Below are 18,197 nucleotides of genomic sequence, written 5' to 3'. Positions count from 1 at the left end.
GAAGTCATCACCAGAATGGCCACCTCATGGAATTAGTTCCTAATGAGGTTACTAGGCCTGTGTTTATTTTGTGGGCTCTGAATAGCCGACATAAACTTAGACATTGTTATTTTGCTGTCAAGATTGTGTCTGAAGCTCATTTTCTTTTCCAAGACTTTAAATCCAATATAGCAGAGCTCCCAGAAAGTAACAGGACTGTTTTAAGTTGTAGAAATCTTCATTATGCACTGGGGAAAAATGATCTTGACCAAGTTGCCAGCCAACTGCATGCTTTATAGTAATCAGACAAATAAAATACAACACAAAAATCAAGAAGAGAAGTGGGTTTTCTCTTTTTTGATGCATTTTCATAGACCCTTGTTCTAAATGTGCTGATTTTACCTAGAAGAATAACTTACTTCACCAGTGAGGTAAAGTCTTCTATGGCTGAACAAGGTTATGCAGGAATTGTGCGTTATGATTTGAAAAAAATTCACAATGACACTATTCAGCAGTTTTAGATGAGGAAGTGATGAAAGATTGTGTCTCCATATAAAATCACAAGGGAAATTTTGCAGAAGCAATTTATAATTACACAAGTAGCAATTTTCAGTGCCATTTCTCTTTAATACATTTGATTCATCTACAGAATTTTTTAAATGCAGTTGATCAGAACACTATTTAGGCCTAATCTGAAAGATTGTATACACTCAGCGCTCTGTTATATGACACTGGGACACTGCAGGCTAGGTAGAATATAGGAATTGCCATGCTGTATGAGACCTCTGGGTCTCACTTTCATTAAAGTCTCTTTGACAGATCAGAACTGGATACCTTGGAAATCCTAGATGTGCAAGAAAACCTTTGAACCACAAAATTGTAATTGACCAGAGAGGTTTTATCAAATCAACCACCAACTGTCTGTGATTATGTTCTAGAGATTGAATATTTAGTTATCTTTTATCTTTACTAATACAATAGTTCTTGATTCCTAAGAAAGTTTGGCCCTTGGTATTGTTAAGAGACATTTTGTTCTGCAGGCTTCTGTATGAAGCTATTACCTTTTTCTCAGAGCTAAATTTACTTTGTGCTGCTCCACTGAATTGTGGAAGAGCAAGTAAATATTGGTACTAGTTCTTTTACATACTTCCTACCCTGTTCCTATCATACACCTCCTTAAACCATGCAGTGTACTTTAATAAAATGCTGGTAAAGAACCATCCTTCAGAATTTCCTGTGCTAATTTTTGGAGCATGCTGTTTCAGAAGTATTTCAGTTCCTATCAGCACTGTTATGTGCTGGGTCATACCAGATGTATGGTATCATCCCTACACCCGGGTTGAGCATTAACCAGGATTGATTCAGTCCCTCACGTATTAATTTGTTTTGCAGAACATTTCCTTAGTCAGGTGTCTTTGAAGGAGGTCTTAATGACAATGCAGGATAAGTAGAGATTTTTGCCTAACCAAAAATTCCCTTGATTGTTTTATTCTGTTTTGAGGTGTGAAAGCTCTTTGAACTTGAACTTTTTCTCAGTAGAGCTGAATTATTGGACAATCAAATTCCCATCAACAAAAAGCCATAGATTACTTTTGTTCCATTTTTTCCATGATCCTTTCTGCTTACCTAGGCCTTGGGTATACAAAGAGCAAAGTTAAAGTCCTCAGTATAGTGTGATTGTCAAGTAATTTATTCAAGATGGGATTACATCTCTTTCCAGATACGGGTTAATGTTCATACTGGTGTAATGCCACATCCTCCAGTGAGGTTTATATGGTTGTGAAATGAGCACCTTGTTTTCAAAGGCATGCTTTTTATACCACTTGTTGTTTGTTTTTGTATCATTTTGTGTTATTGTTTCGTTTAAAAAGGCAGAAAAAGGAGATACCGTAAGAGATAACGTGTTCACATTTATAAAATCTTTAGACAAGCTCGAGTGAGGTCTCTAACATCAGGAAAACTATATGGCTGCTGAATAAATTAGCAGAAAAAATAGAAACCATAGTTGATTAGAATGTCTGAAACCAGGTAATATGTTGTTGGTCTTGCAAAAAGTGTTCACACTGGACAAATGGTTAGGAGAACATAAAATGAAGGTCTGATTCCTTTTTGCTTGTGTGAGTATACTATCAAGTTGAGTTACACTGTGATTTACAGTGATGTAAGAGGAAATCAGGTCTACACTTTTGCAAACTTAAGACAGTCCATTAACTCTATTGTAGCTCAGTAAATTTGTTCTATTTAATGTTATTTTAAGTCAGTTTTAGAAATAGAAAAAAAACCAGGGAATCACTCTTTAATGAAGGTGCTATGACAATTTTTGGAGATTGAATTACCATACTACGTGTGCTACGTTAACAGATCACTCTCTGCAAAGCACCCACGTTCCCGTTTGTGGTACAGAGATTTGCTGAATGACATTTATTGACCCTTTCCTCAAAATGCTGTGTACAAGACATTATAGATATGGCAATTTCTTTAACAGCTTCTTGTCCCCTGGAAAAAAATTAAAACTTGAAACCCATCAAGAAGATGATTTGTAGTGCCGTGTAGTACAATGCAGTTATATCATGCACAATTGTGGTAGTTACTGCATCAAGTGTTCCTGGAAAGCTGCCCGAATTAATACTCAGCTTCTCGGAAGAGCTGACAAAATGGCTACTATCGTCAAATGTCTCAAGATACTGCTTTCTTTGCTGGCCTTTGGATGTGGAAAACCACTCTGAGTAGGCAAATCCCTCATAAGGAAGCCCCAGTTTCTAGAAGAGGCAAGCAAATATCGAAAGAGCAGGATTGTCTGTCTGGATTGCATACCTGTATTTTGAGAGCAAATCTGAGCTGTACACTAGACAAATATTCCTGATTTGGAACCAAGCCCTAGAAATGCCACAGAGTAGATGATATTAAAATGGCTTTGTGAAGCTGAGTCTTTTATTATGTAGATGAGACTTTCTCATCACGGTGTAGCACTTCCATTTGTATGCTTGATTTCAACAGAAGGGAAGAAGTGAGTCACAGGAACATACTGTCATTAGAGGTGGGATACATATCATCAAGGATGCATATCATCATGCCCTGTGCCCTACTTCTTCCATGATCAAAAAGGTGGCCTCCAGTTTTAAGAACTGTTAGTGAAGTGACTTTTGAGGCAGCATGCTTAAGAAATTGTGTTATTTCTCTGTGCAGTAACAGGGAAAATGGAGGGCATAATGCTGGACTTCTGAAAATGCACTTTCAGTGTTACAGAGCAGTGGGACTGGGAACACATCTGGATTATTATATGCTTTACAGATACTTCCCAGATACTGTACAGAGTGGAGCACTCACAGTTGCTCCTGAGCAAGTTATTTCTTCACAACCAGTATGTATAGATGAGGAACTCTTAGTTCTCATTTCACAATGAATGTTTTTGAAGTCACTTGTTACATGAGAACACAGGGTGCTATCTCACACCCAGCTGCTGCTACATTTAGTATCCAGCATTTTGTAGAACCAGACCTTTCAGAAAAAGGTGCAAAAAGTTGCAGAGAGAATGAAAATGTAATAAGCAACTTTTGGGAAAGTTTCTCTCATGTATTCTGACTTTGAATCCCAAGGGGTTTCTGTTTCTCCTCTAATATTGTATTTCTTTGACCCCTTCTAAATGTGGATGTTCTAATTATCCACACAAATGTTCAGTTCTCTTTTGGCTCTTACTGAATTCCTGCAGGTCACCAGCTCTGGCTCATAATTTCATGAGTCACTGCTGAATATGCACAAATGTTGGTAGTTAGGACAGTCTGACCCTTAGCTTCCAGCACGACAACGTTCCATTCACTCTTTCAAGAGATTACTTCAAAGAAACCCTTTCTGTTGGATATCCTATGCAGTTTTGTCATTATTTGAAATTATAAATGTATTTACCTTTCAAAAATGGTTTGGTGAGGTAGTGGGTTTACTCTTGGAGCAATGGAAATACAGTCCACAGAACAGGCTTGCTCAGTATAAATAGCAACAAGCAATGCATCTGTATCTCATTGCTTTGCCAGTTTCCCTTTCCCCCCAGGAGCTCCTGTAAAGCTGCAGGTGTAGCTAATGCAGAGTCATTACCTTTCACAGGATCTGTGAAAAGGAGGGGTTAGCTTGAAATTACTCTTCAGACATGATCAGACTGTTCTGAAAGACTGTTCTGCTCAGGTGTGTAGTAAAAGTATTAATCTCTGTTAGCATTAATGATATTATTAGTGATGGGACAGTAAGAAGCTTATAATGTTATCTATGTCGTATAGGGCTATAGATAATGTAAGCCTTGCTGAATGACCAGTTACACTCTTTCATAATTTATAGCTTCCCCTAGAAGCTTCTCACTTAATTTCAAAACATTTAAAATGCTGATTAAGAGATGCTCTTGGTTATATAGGGGGACAGAGGATTTTTGGACAGTTTTGGATCCTGTCCCCTGGTCAAAGGACTGTCTGACCTCAGACTGTTTAATTTCTCTTTCTTTTGTTTATGACAACCAATTCCTGGAGGCAAAGCTATTGTTTGTATTATTTTGCTGAGTAGTTTTAGGAGAGACATAACTAAGCTGATATACCAGAAGTAGCTGTATATATTCAGTATATTGCTATAAGGTTTCAGTCAAATTTATTCACTTGCTGAGCAGCAATTGAAAGTGTTTCTAACTTGTGGTCTTGTAGGTATTAGAAGTATGTGGAACAAAGGTGACAGTGAATCAGGTATTGCCCTTCAAGAGTAGTTTCAATTAAGTCTTTGAAAACAATGTTTTTTTCCAGTGCTTTTCAGACTGAAGCACTCATCTCTACAAAATTCCTTATAGAAAACCAGGTTATTTGCCCTGCTCTGGAATGCAGCCTCTTCTAGAATGCAGTGTGGCTTGAATTACTACATGGCTGTTGTTTGAAGACAGCAGGTGAAGAAAATGGTTTTAACTAGAAATGTAGGAGGACAGAAGGCAAAAGGATCCCTTATAATTTGTCCCTGCAAGGGGCAAAAGGAAGTTCTTTGAAGTCACTCAAAGCCTATTTGCTTCGTAGATCTACAAGGCCAGGAGGGACTATTGGATCATCTAGACTGACTGGGTGTATTACAGACCCTAGAATATGCAGGTGCAGTGATTTGCCATGTGGAGTTAATTGGACAAGCTGGGCTTCAGACAAGAAATGGCCAGGCCCCAAGATGAGTTATGATATTTAGGTAAGGAGTGTGCAAAGCAATCGCCCAAGGCAGGTCCTGCCACTGTCGTTCCTCAACAGATTTGCTGTGCAAAGCTGAATACCCATCTTTCCTTCTCAGTCCCAGTCAGTGACAATGAAGTTTGCTGAGAACACGCTGCCATTCTGTGTAGTTGCTGTGAATATTCGTAAAAGCAAATGCCACCTGGGTATTGATGGTTTGGTGGCGCTTTTTAATCCCCTTCTGCATTGTGATGGGAATGTGGCTGGGAGTGCTGTTTGAAATTTAGTAGAGATCTCATTTTATTCTGCGTTTTATAAGCTTATAACCTTAGCAAATCTGTAGGAGCCATTTACTGTCAGAAAGAGATAAAATTACCATTTGTAGACTTAATATTTCAAAAAAGTGCTTTTTTTGGTCCCTTTTGCTACCTTTTTATAGCTCATAAAGAATGATTTGGTTTTCCTCCTTTGTTTCTGTTGTAGTTTATGAACCTGCCAGCTAATAAAATTTCAGGAAAACCTAATTCTATTGAAAAGTTCAATTCAATTTTTTTTAATAGGAATTTTATTTGAACACACTTGTTTTAACATAGCTTCCAGCAACATGAGCAGTTTTAGGGTTTGCTGGAGAACACATTTCATTTCTCATTCAAAAGATGTGCTGGATTTTAATAATTTCCAAGGGCAGGAGTTGATACTAAAATGACATACTGCTCTTGCCTGCACAAAAGCCTCTAGGCACCCTAACAAAAGCATTGCCAGCAATAAGATTGCAAGCAAGGACATTGTGCTTTTGAGTCTCTATACTGTGAAAGCAAAGAAAAATAATGGAATTCCCTTACACCCATTCTTGCTCAGTGTACACCAGCCTTCTGAGTTTATGAATAAAAGGTATTTTTCCATTGCACAAAGACCCTTATAAAAACCAGGAATCCCCTGGCACTGACTCATGTCAACATATTCTGTCATTTTGGGTGTACTGAGAAAGTCCAGAATGCATTGCATGCTTCATGCTAGCCATTCTTGGGGATTATCTGCTGCTGGCCTCTGTGTTCAGAGTGAAGCTGCAACAGCCCTAAGGCTGTTAGCTCCCAAGTAAATCAGAAGTAATAGTTTTGTCTGAATTGATGAACAATGCAAAGGTGTATTACAGCTATTTTTGCCTTCCCTTCCCTATTCTAACTGCAGTCTTGAACTGATGAGTGCTTTTTGTCAAGTTTTTCAGAGAATGCTCAGCTGAACATTTTATAAAAATATTCTTGGTTTGATATTTATGTGCTGTGGGTGGTATCCTAAGACACCTGGCAGAGGACTGCACATTTCAACAGAAGATCAGAAATGATGACATAATTAACTTAACAAAATACTGCAAAATTTCACTGAAGTTCCCCCTATTTCCAAATGCTTAAAAGAAATTAATAGTTTTAAGATACTTTGCACTTTTAGAATATATATTGTCCCATCTATAGACTAATTAGGGTTTTGTTCACTCTTTTACGCTAGCACAGTCTTACTTCCAGTTTCCTCTGCATATCCCTCCTGGCTTTCTAGAGTAGTCTGACTGGCTAGCCAAGCTGATTGTTCAATGCTTTGATAGCAAAGTCTGCATTTTGCATAAAACTTTTTGTCATTATAGTTGATCAGTAACAGAACCTGCCTTGTCCTGTGGTTGGTGGAAAAATTAACATGTACCATGTGCTGATGTCACCAGTGATTTCTACAGCATCAGTGTAAGAAGTTCAGAGTGCCATCTTCTTAGACATTGGGGAGTGGAGATGTGCAGATTCTTTTAAGGAAAGGATGTGGAAAAGGTTAATCTTTTTGGATTAACCTCTGCCTTAGGAATAAAGCACAGTCAAATGGTGCTTTCTCTAGTGTTGGGTGAAAAAAAGAGTTCTTTGTACCCCCCCCCCCCCAAAAAAAAACCAATTCAGAAACCCCCAAATCCTACAGGCTATCTCCCAGAATCCTGTATGGTTCTTGTATTTGCTCTTGCACGTAAGCTGTGTCTGAGTTGATAGTGACTGTTGTTTGTATTCACAGTCACTGTTTGTCTGGTATCATTTGCATTGTTCCTTTCAGGGTCATAGTACTTCAGACATGTATACGAACCTGGTGTCTTGCATTATTTTGTACAGTCCCCTATGCACATGAAGTAGGAAATGAAAATTTCTTGTTTCTCTTTTTGCATCCTGATCACTCTTTTCCACCTCATAAATCACTGAAACTTTCAACAATCACTTCTGTATTGACTCTTGGCACAATGTCAGTGTGTTCTCACAGTTGGCTGTATCGCTTTCTGGTTTCCTTGGCAGTTGTGCTAGATGCACAGACATCAGTTTGTGGGGCTTCTTGGAGGGAGACTGAAATGAACCTTAGCATTGACTGGGTTGTATCCTGGAGGATGTTGCAGCACCTTAATGCAGAATCAATGATATGCTGCTTCTCAGCTGTTTCTGCCAATGCTTCCACATCTGGGATCAGGGACTTAAGAGCTGTCAGTGAACCACTAAACCTGTGGTGTCTACCAAGATCCTTGTTCTATGCAGTCCCACAATTTGAGCCTGAGGTTGCACTTCCTAGGCTGCTGTGTCTACTGTGCTGTCTTGCAATCTTAAACAGTATTTAACGCCCTTTAAATAAATCTCCCTGAAAGCTTTTGGATCAGCTCCTTCTTTGTGGTCCGTGTCGCTCATGTTCACAGTGCAAGATCTGAAAGTACATTCTTACTCTTGATATGTCACAGATTACTGGAAGCTCATTAAATAAAAGCCCTAAGCTTTTACTGTGCGGTATGTTTTTCTGAGCCATGTTACCTGTGTTTGTACAACAGGGATACGGTGCCACACTGGTCAAACTTCCAGCATCCTGGTTTAATAGTGTCAAAACTAGGAATAATTTGTTGGACGGTAAATTCCTTCTTTGGCTCTTGTATGTTGTAGATGGGGATGAATTTTTGGCATATCTACTTATGGATGTTTATGATATTCCATCTCTCCTTTTTCTTAAGGCAGTGGCAATGAGAACAATGATGCTGTGTTTCCTTTTATTCCTCAAGTGTGGGGGGTTTTGGTTTGTTTTTGTTGTGGTGTTTTGTTGTTTTTTTGTTTTGTTTTTAATAATACATTGAGAATTAGCCTGCGCAAATATCCCTATGGGTGCAACGGCTTACATATGTGCACCAAAATAAAACAAGCTGGTATAGGAAATCTGAATAAACCCCCTTGCTATAGGGTCAGCTGGGAGTGACAGTGCTGTGCCAGTAAACATGCTTCCTCTTCACAGGAGTGTCTCATTTCTGTTCGATTTTTCCATTTGACTAGTGAAGTAGCAGCAATAGATTCAATTCAGGCCTTGAAAGGTGTTTAGGCCTGGTTCAATCAAACCAACTGCTGAAATCACAGCTATTTCTCAGAATACCTGTTCAGCACACCCTGTTCATGCTATCAGGAAATTCTTGGAGGTGAACAAATTTACACTGAGCACCTGACCTAATGCTGGATTTCCCTGTTTGTCAACACACCCTGTGTGGTTCAGCTGCTGAGCTACAGTGTTCTGTAGTCTCATGTTAGCAGGGTTCGTATGTCAGATCTTTACATGTCACACACAGGTAAGTGAATAAAATCCAGTGCAAAATCTGTAGCTCCTGTGTGTAGGAACAAGAAAGATATATTTGCTTGAGAATAAGTGTTTTGTGGAGAAGGTCAGTTTTATTTTGTTTCCTGGTTATTTAAGCATTCAACAATATTTGCCTAAAAGAATAGAAGTAAAAGTTAAATGGGATGAATGTCCCATGCTACTTCATTAGCAGAACAAGTATTAGTAGTAAAATGTCTAAAACTCCAGTGACACGTAGTTCTTCACTATAATTAACACAAAATAATTGTAATCAGGATATTATGGTGATGGTTTAGTGGAGTTTTGAAATATTCTTTTACATTGTAGTTGACTCTTGGATTCATCTTTGCCATGGCCTTGTTGCAAAGATCAGTCAGCAAAAAGTGTTTATAAATGACCAAAATCTGTTCAAATACTAAAAAGCAAGATAATAGATCTGAGGAAAATCTGTTTTAAGGGAGGAACTTCCAGAATGGTGGCATGTCCTGTATCAATAACATTATATAGAGAGTTGAGAGAATTTACCCCAGTCTGAGTTGACTTCTTTAGTTCCAACTGTAAATCCGGGAAGTAATTGTCAACATCTGTGGCAGGAGCTGTGGGGAAGAAGACTAACACAAGATCACAGGGTTCTCTAATGCCTTAAAATCTTTACATCAACACTCAAATGAGTCTAACAGAAAGGGAATTGTATTTCAGCATTTCTCATAGTTTACATCTCTGTTAGTATAATTTCTCAGCTGTTTTAAATGAAGTGGCCCAAGCTATTGCGTGGCAGATTTTTGAGTCTGTGTTGTCAGAAAGCAGATAGTTCAACTGAAGTGTATACAGAGGGACTATCTTTCCGTTTAGATGTGTATTGAAGTGGTTGAGATGAAACCTTACACATATTAAAAAAAAAAAAGCCAGTTATTCAATTCTCTTTATGGATTTTCAATCCTAAAGACTTCAAGTTTTTAACATCTTTTTCTCAGAAAATTCAGCATGTATTTATTTGCCTTCTGCAAGTCTTTTTTAAAGGACTTTTTCTCTTACAGACATCAACACAACTAAAACCAAACTCTCCCATCCACAGACTCCTTCATCTAAAAAACTACAGAAGTCTTAGCAGTTTAATAAATCCATAACCAAAAACTTTTCCAGTAAAGAACTATGGTCATTTTTCTGTCTTGTGGAGTGCCTCATCTTTACAAGTAGTGTCCAGTCTGAATTGATCAAACAATGTTTTACTAATTTTCATAGTTTCTGCATGTTTTCTCAGCTCTGTAAGACACATGAGCCAGTGAGGCTAGATTGACATGGTTTTGCAAATGTATACACATTTTTATCTGTGTGACAAACAAAAATATTGAAACATGAAGTGTCATTATTACATTTTCAGTCTTTCTGTGAGCAAATTATGTTTACCAGTAAATGTAAATATTGAAGCTGTGTTAAAATTTCATTGACTATCTTTGCAATCCCTTTCATCCCTCATTAAAATAGAGTCCTAACAAGCATTCTTTGCAGGCATATGTGACAAACTTCTTTTAGTTGCCTGGGAAATGTTTTCTTTCAATTTCATACTAGAAATATTTCATATGATGCTTCATGTCACTTTTTGGGACTTAGATTTTAAAATAAAAGTACAATACTAAGGAGTTATCCTTCTGTGGAAGTTTTTCTTTATCTGGAATATATCTTAAGCTCATTTCCTCATAAGTATATAACCATGCTGGAAAAAGAACACTTTCCTTTATGGCTTTGTCATCACATGCCAAAAATTCTAGTTTAGAGCTTATACTTTCTATATATAAAAATTGATTTTGCCAACCTGATTCCAATTGACTTCTTGCAATATCATTTTCATAACTTCATTCTGGTATGACTTCATAACGACATCTTGATGATGGTGAAAAGAATTAACCAGCTGCAAAAATGCCTGAGACTTTGCTAGAAGCCTGCTAATATCCTATTATGGCCTCAGGAAAAAAAAAAGCGAGGCAGATGAGGACCTGGGTGGGCTCTGCTATGGCTCTTTGTCCTGCTTGTCTTGCTTTGGAACTGTAGCACTACTCAAGTGTGATTTCACCTTCTGTCTCTTCATCTTGGGGCTTTTTAAGACTGAAAGGTTTTTTGGTGGTTCATTGCTTTTGTGATAGCCCTCAGGCATTTTAACTTCCTTGCCCATGAGAAATGACAGTGCTTTGAAAACTTGGTTTGTACCTGTTCCAAAGGCCACCTGTGCCATGGATGGTTTGTCCTTGGTCTAGATTTTACCTAACCTCCTAAACTTCTCTGTGCCCGTTTTTTTTTTTTTTTTTTTTTGTCTTTTTGGTTTGTTTTTTTGTTTGTTTGGGTTTTTTTGTTTATGTTTAATACATAATCTGTATTTACACACAGTTTACTTGCTTGAGATGTCAGAACAGATCAGGAAAGAATCTTTTAGCTATTAGTAATAACCAAAAATATGCCTGATCCTTCCAGAGCAACAGCTAAGACCTAGCCCAACCCAAACGGAGTAACTGGGAATGGTGAGATGAGGTCTGACATGTGGGAATATAAACACCAGCAAATACACTCCCATGAAATGCAGCCTATTCAATATTTCTTCCCAGATTTCAGGCTCCCATTGAAGAGTCTTCAAAAACAAAGGGACTGTCTTGAGCTCGTCTTGGGATTTATGCTGTCCTTTGCCAGACATTTTTCACATATTTTGACATAACTTGTACTGTGTTTACAAAATGATTTGCAGCCTTTGTCTGCCTTTAAAGCAAATCAAGTATGCTCCCTGCATAGTCATTTGGTTTGAATTTCCTAAACTCCCAAATACATGGCAGGGAACTAGAGTAATGAAGTGGTCTAATGGTCTGCTTCATTTTGATGTTTTTAGTCTTCCTCCAGTTGTGATCTTCGTCATATACATTAGAGAAAGTGGTAACCTCCCCATAACCAGTAACAACGCTAGCAAGAAGATCTAGGAACTGATTTACACACTGGCCTCAGCTTGCATTTTCCATGTTTGTGCTGGTGGTTTCGAAGACAAAAATAACTGCAGAGATAGTTTTGTATTTACTTTTTGGAGGTAGATATTTACTCAATGGGTGCTGATCAGATACTTGCCATCAGGTGTTTGGTCTTCCATTATTTGAATTTACAAAACACAGGCAGAGATGGAGTTTAAGCTTCTTTGTTATTAAGGGTTATGCTACATAACAGGGATACTACTTACTTTGAGGACAATAGGGTCCACCCCTATCAGAGCTTTATAAATCTCACGTAAACATTTCTTTGTTGTTTTGTCTTATTAGTGGCATGCTGTGGTGGTATAATTCAGTTTTTGGGAGAACAGTATTCTACAGAAAAAACAAAACTTAGTTATTCATTATCATGATAAGAATATTTGTGTGTTGTATGTTGTAAAACAGAAAAAATAGTAGTTACCTTGTAAAGGACAGTATAATTTTCCCTTATGTGTCTCTTGTTGCACTCAGTCTGAATTGGCAGATGCCCGAGAACACTGTCAAGTGTTTATATGTAATTTAGAAAAATGAACAACAAAATCCTATGGAAACTTGATACAGTCCATGACAAACTGCAACATATAATGATGCACCAGCAACTACCCCTTAGCAGGGATTTCACCGACCATTGCTAACCTTACAGAGGTGGGCATGGGAGGACTTGGACTGAGGATGAAACAGGGTCTCTAGAGAAAATGACAAGGCTCTTTATGAGCTAGTAGGCTTTTTTTTCCTTGTTTTCTGATGTATGGCAGACTAAACATTCTCATCTTGTTAATGTTGTCTTGATATTGAATACCCTATACCGTTCTGGTTTTGTACTATGTCCCTTAAACCTCTGTTATGCTATATATTCACATACATGCACAAGTCTACAGAATTTTCCATAGAGATCCCCACAAATTAAAAAGCTTTAGTTACCACTTGCTCATAAATGTGTTCACATTAATATGTTTTTTGGTTTGGGTTTTTTTGTTGTTCTTTTTGTTTATTTGTTTTTGTAGTTTAGTTGCTGGTCTCTTACTTTCCCACAGTCTAACAGGAACACTGCTCTGGTTCTGTTTGTGTACTCTCTTTTGAATCACTCTAAGTACTTTCCAGTATCCTTGGCAAGCACTGAGAAATTTCTGCCATCAGTTTAAGTTGAAGGCCCTATTATTGGAAAAGGAGGACCAAAACAGAAGGGAATACTCAGCTGAAGAAATAGTTGGGAGATGTTTCTGGTTTTCGCTTCGGATGACATCCCTTCTTCTGTAGCACTGTTGCTGAGCACTTTGCACAGAAACAGAAAAGGAATGAATTTTCTGAAGGGCAAATTGTGGACTATATCTGAGAGAATCAAGTGGTCTGACTATACACTAATCCAGACATCAGTGCAGCTCAGTCTGTGGTGTCAGGGGGACTTAACTAAATCCTTAATGCAAGCAAAATTTGTTAGTGTCACAGTACCAAGATTCCTCTGCCTTTGCATAGATTTTCAAGCTACTGTGAGTACTTACTTTCCCTTTTCAGGTCTTTTCCCGTTATATCAGATTGGAATAGAGCAGCATGAACAGGGCTTGCATACTCGTTCCATTTCTCTTTTTGCTTACAGACTACTCAGTTAGCAGTTAGTATTTAAGCCTATTAAAAATATTGCTCTTTACTGAATGGGGTTAAAACAGAAAAAAATAAAGATGGGTATTAGTCTTGCTTAAATAAAATACTCCCTGACACCTAAATACTAACTGAAGTCTTAGGAAATAGATTGTTGTTAATTGTACCGCTCTTGGGAAAATGTTAGGCGGAAGGAACTACCTAGCATGGTTTAGGGCAGTATTGCATCACATTTTTTGCTTAAAGAGCTGTGGTTTGCTCAAGTCCAGAGAAAATTTCTGGCTGTACTTTGAATAAGTAAAACTTCTTCTTGGGTACATCTGAAATCTAGTTTTCTGTCTTTATCAGCTGGGGATATTCTTTCTTACCTTGACTGAAACATATGTAGTCTGAGAGACACGGAGTAGAGAACTGCAAAATTAGTGCTTCTCTGTGTTTGAGTGGAAGTTCCCTTAAGGAAGTTTGATGCAGCAATGCAGGACCAAGCACCAGTAAGAAGTGAGTACTTTACTCACAAACAAGAGAGAAGCAATGCATCATGGCCAGCTCCAAAACTGTCTTTAGCATCATTTGAGGAAGAGCACATATTTTCTTCTCAATTCCTAGCTTTTCCTTTCTGGAAGGAAATAATGGTACAAAGGGAAGGAATGAAGATGAAGACAACTTCAGTTTTTCTTTGCAATCTGTTGGCATGTTCCACTTATTACAGATTCCTGAAGGCATCTGGGATCTCACAAATTCAAAGATGAAAAGCGGTGTTGTATCAGCACAGACAAAAACATCATTCAGCAGTGGAGGGATGCTGAGTCAATAGGTGTCAGTGCAATGGTCTGATCCATTTATGAGTCATCATGACAATAGGGGGAATTATTGATGTAACCTCCAGTGCAGCTTGGAGTTCAGAAACAATCCATCAGACAAGAAGTCATTTGTGATATTCAGATTTTGATCTAGCTATTTTAGTGCTTTCATGGGGTTGTGAAGTCATGTTACGCTTCTGTCTTGACATCATATCACGAGGGTGGTTTGTTGCTTGTTTCAGAAGCTTTGGGGAAAGAGGAAAGTAATGCTGTACATCCCACATGTTTTAGTAGACATGATTAAGGAAGCTCATTACCTTGATCCACCACATTCATGATTCTCACCCCCTTCCACCTGCTCTCCTTGCCTTACCCCTGCTTGTCTTTTTAGTTCTGCTCCGTGCTAAGATGGCTTGTGACATTCTAGCTTGGGGCGTAAACAGTGGAAGACAGGATTTGAAAAATATACATGAATAAAAGGTCAAAACTCTCCCAGGAAAGAATAAAGTTCTTGGTGTTTTTTTTTCTTTTTTTAATGCATAGTTATGAAAAGCAAATTAACCTTTGGGTTTTTGAGGAATTCACTGTGACAATGGTCCAACTTAAAAATAAACAACTGCTACTCCAAGTAGAACGTCCAGAGATGTCCAGGTTTATTCTGTTGGCCCTGAGGATCCCCATATGTGTAGTCCTAGCTCTAAAAAGTCATGCTAATATTGCTCATCCACAGCAGCCTGGAAGGGCAGAAGGCACAGGCCTACATATGGGAGTTGCGGGGCTAGGTTTTTTTAGTTCAGCGGCAAAACAAGGACTTAATTATGCTATTGGTCTCTATCTTATCTGCTGTCAGGTTTGAATTTTTTTTTAGCAATGTTGCAGTGGAAGAGAGAAAGACAAAAGAGAAAAAGCTATAAATTACAAAGTTTTCACGGTAACAACTATGAAAAAAAAATTTGTGGAAAATGGAGAAACACTCTTATATCTGACTCAGTCAAGGAACAGTGTTCGGTTGACAGCTGCATGGTCCTCTTTCCTCCACATGACCTGGAGGAAATAAAATTCCTGCTTCATTTGCAAAGGAGAAGACTATTGTCTTAGGTTTTTAAAAACTTTCTATAATGATTGTAGAAATTTGATTTGATTTTGGAGACTTGCCCTTCCAGAGAATTATGGCAAGAATGTGGCCCTGAACGAAGTTCAGGGAAATGGGCAGTTCACAATTAATATAGTGAACATGATTAGTTAATGACTAGTATCACTGTTTAGGCGTGATAAATGGATAAATTATGGTATGAGAGAACACTGAGTACTATTTGTTATCTGACAAGTGAGGTAGAGTGGCATTAAGAAGAAACAAAAGGCAGAAGTGTATATATGAAGCCGTAAGATAAAATTGCCTGTAAGTTTTCACAGAGTAGCCAGCTTACACTTACTTACACAAGAAGAATGCCATTTGTTTCACCTCTGTATGTGAGATCAGTGCTGCCACATCTTCTGTTTTGATGCAGACAAAAAAAGTCATTTACTATTAGCAGATGCCACTTTACATATGATTCCCAGAGCTCTGCTGAGGCTCAAGCTGAATCACCAACCTAACTGCTAACTAATCACTAATATTTTGAAAGGCTAGACCTGTGTGGCATGGAGGTTTTCTGGTGGTAATTTGACTGCATAGACAAATGTTAGAGTGAAACAATGAGTCAGACTTAATCGTAGGATAATTCAGTTGGAAGGGACCTCAAGAGGTCTGTAGTCAACCCTCCTGCACAGAGCAGGGTCTGGGCCTCTCTGGGCAACCTGCTCCTCTTGACTGTTGTGGAGAAAAAAGTTCCTCTCTATGTCCATATCTGCACCTCTCATTTCAATTTGCCTCTCACTTTCTCTTCCTCCTGCCATGTACCACTGTGAAGAGTCTGGCTTCTCCTTCTTGACAGCCTCATCACAGGCATGTGGGGGCTGCTGTTAGCAACCCCCAAAGCTGTCCTTTCTCCAGGTTGGACAAGCCCAGCTCCCTCAGCCTCTGCTCACAGAGCAAGTGCTCTGAGTCCTGACCATCTTGGTGGCCCTCTGCTGAACTCAGTCCAGCTCTCAGCATCTTGCTTGTGCTGGTAGGGGATGCAGTATTCTAGATGTGGTCTAATGAGTGCTAAGTAGAGAGGGATAATCACTTCCCCTGGCTGAGCTCCCATTAATGCAGCTCAGGATGCTGCTGTCCTTCAGTTTATGTCTACCAAGACCCACAGGGCCCTTTCAGCAGAGCTGTTCCCCAGCCAGTCAGTCCCCAGCATGTATTACTTCAAGGGTTTAGTCCTTCCCAAGTGCAGGTTTTGTCCTTGTTGAATTTCATAACATTCCTAATGTCGGTCTTAATATTTGAAAGAGGGTTTGGTGGTTTTTTTTCTTCATTTGGACGGGTCAGATCTTACTCTGAGTGAAATCACTGAACTGAGTAAACCACCTGTGTAGCTACAGTTTGCCTTAGGAAGTATGCAAGTGATAGATTTAATCCTTTAGTATCGTTACCATGGATTTAGACAAGAGCACCCAGTAGACACATTCCTACCCTTTCTAGGGTAGGTAGAATTGTGCTTTAATCACCTGCCGTTAAAGGAACACAAACAATTGCATTTGCCTACATTGGGTTACATGCGTTACTTATTTTTCACAGAATGTTCCAAGTTCTTATTTCAACTAAAGCTGCTTCTGTATGCTCACTGGCCAGTGAAGGGCTGACAGACTAAATCCACCTCTTTTTCTCCTCTGTGGTCAACCCATACTCTGAAGAAAAATCTCTGGACCTAGAAAGTGCACAGCTTAAACCACAGAGGAAAAATTTCTTCTTTACTGGGTATTATTTCTTTCCAGTGAAGAATAGGCTAGATTCAGACCCAAGGGATTCTGTGTACCTCACATATTCGGACTAAGTATCATCAGTGACAAATGCATGGGAAGAATATGGGAGGCTCTCCTCATTAATTTCATTACCTTGACATTTGGCATTTGGTATTATGTCAGCTTATATTTTGATATACCCTTCAGTCCCATCACTTCCTGGGAGCAACAGCCCTATCTTAAAGGCTACTTGAAGAAATACGGAATAGGAATATTTAGAAGCCATGTTACTCTGCTCTGGTGGTTTGTGCAGATATGGAGTAAGTATTCACTGACTCTGCAGTGAGGAAAGGAACAGACACGTCTCACTTTGCACATCGGTGTGGATGAGGAAAGATGAAGTGAACCGCCAGAACTATCATTTCCTGCATTCTGTTTCCTAAGTCCCTGTAGAAGGAAGTAGTTCAAACAGAATAGTTTCTTCTAAGTTTTAATGAATACTAACTCATCAGGCTGTAATAACAATTGTGACTGATCATAACTGATGTCAGTACTGTTAAAAATAATGGTTATATTTATGGCCCTTGTAGGGCTTCATCTACTTTTTATGCAGAGGAAGTTCATTACAGTAGAGTCAGTAGGGGGCATTCAGTGTGCCACTTAAAACAGGCAATAGCCAGTGATAAAATATATACTGAGATCCCATGAAATTCGTGGGCTACTTCATAGGTTTTGAGACAAAATTATTATCTACTGCTTATGGCCCTCACTGTGTACAGAGCGTATAAAATTAACAGTATTTTCCACTCTTTCAAAGCCTTTGAACTTTATAAACCCTCGTAAGTTAAGTCTTATTATGGGAGGAAGGAAAAAGGACTTGACTGGAAATCAGCTGGATTCTCTTCTCAGCTTTCTAATGTGACCACCACAAAATCTGTTTATCTTACTCCTAAATCTTGCTAGTCCCTATTTTCTTCTTGGATTTTTGTCACCTCAAACCACCAAGTTTTCAGTACTTTAGATTGAGATTTTCCAGTCTTGCATCTCTACATGCTGTTGCTGTAAAACCAAAAATCTTTTACATCATATATGCCAAAAGTAAGGGACAGAGAAGTTATGTATCCTGGCCAAGACCTGAGAGAAAAGCTTACATTTCTTGATTCCTGGTGCTGTACTTTTTTCCCCAAAATTCT

Source organism: Haliaeetus albicilla, chromosome 23, assembly GCF_947461875.1.
Source record: "Haliaeetus albicilla chromosome 23, bHalAlb1.1, whole genome shotgun sequence".
In the NCBI taxonomy this organism is placed as follows: domain Eukaryota; kingdom Metazoa; phylum Chordata; class Aves; order Accipitriformes; family Accipitridae; genus Haliaeetus; species Haliaeetus albicilla.
This window is presented reverse-complemented; position numbering follows the sequence as displayed.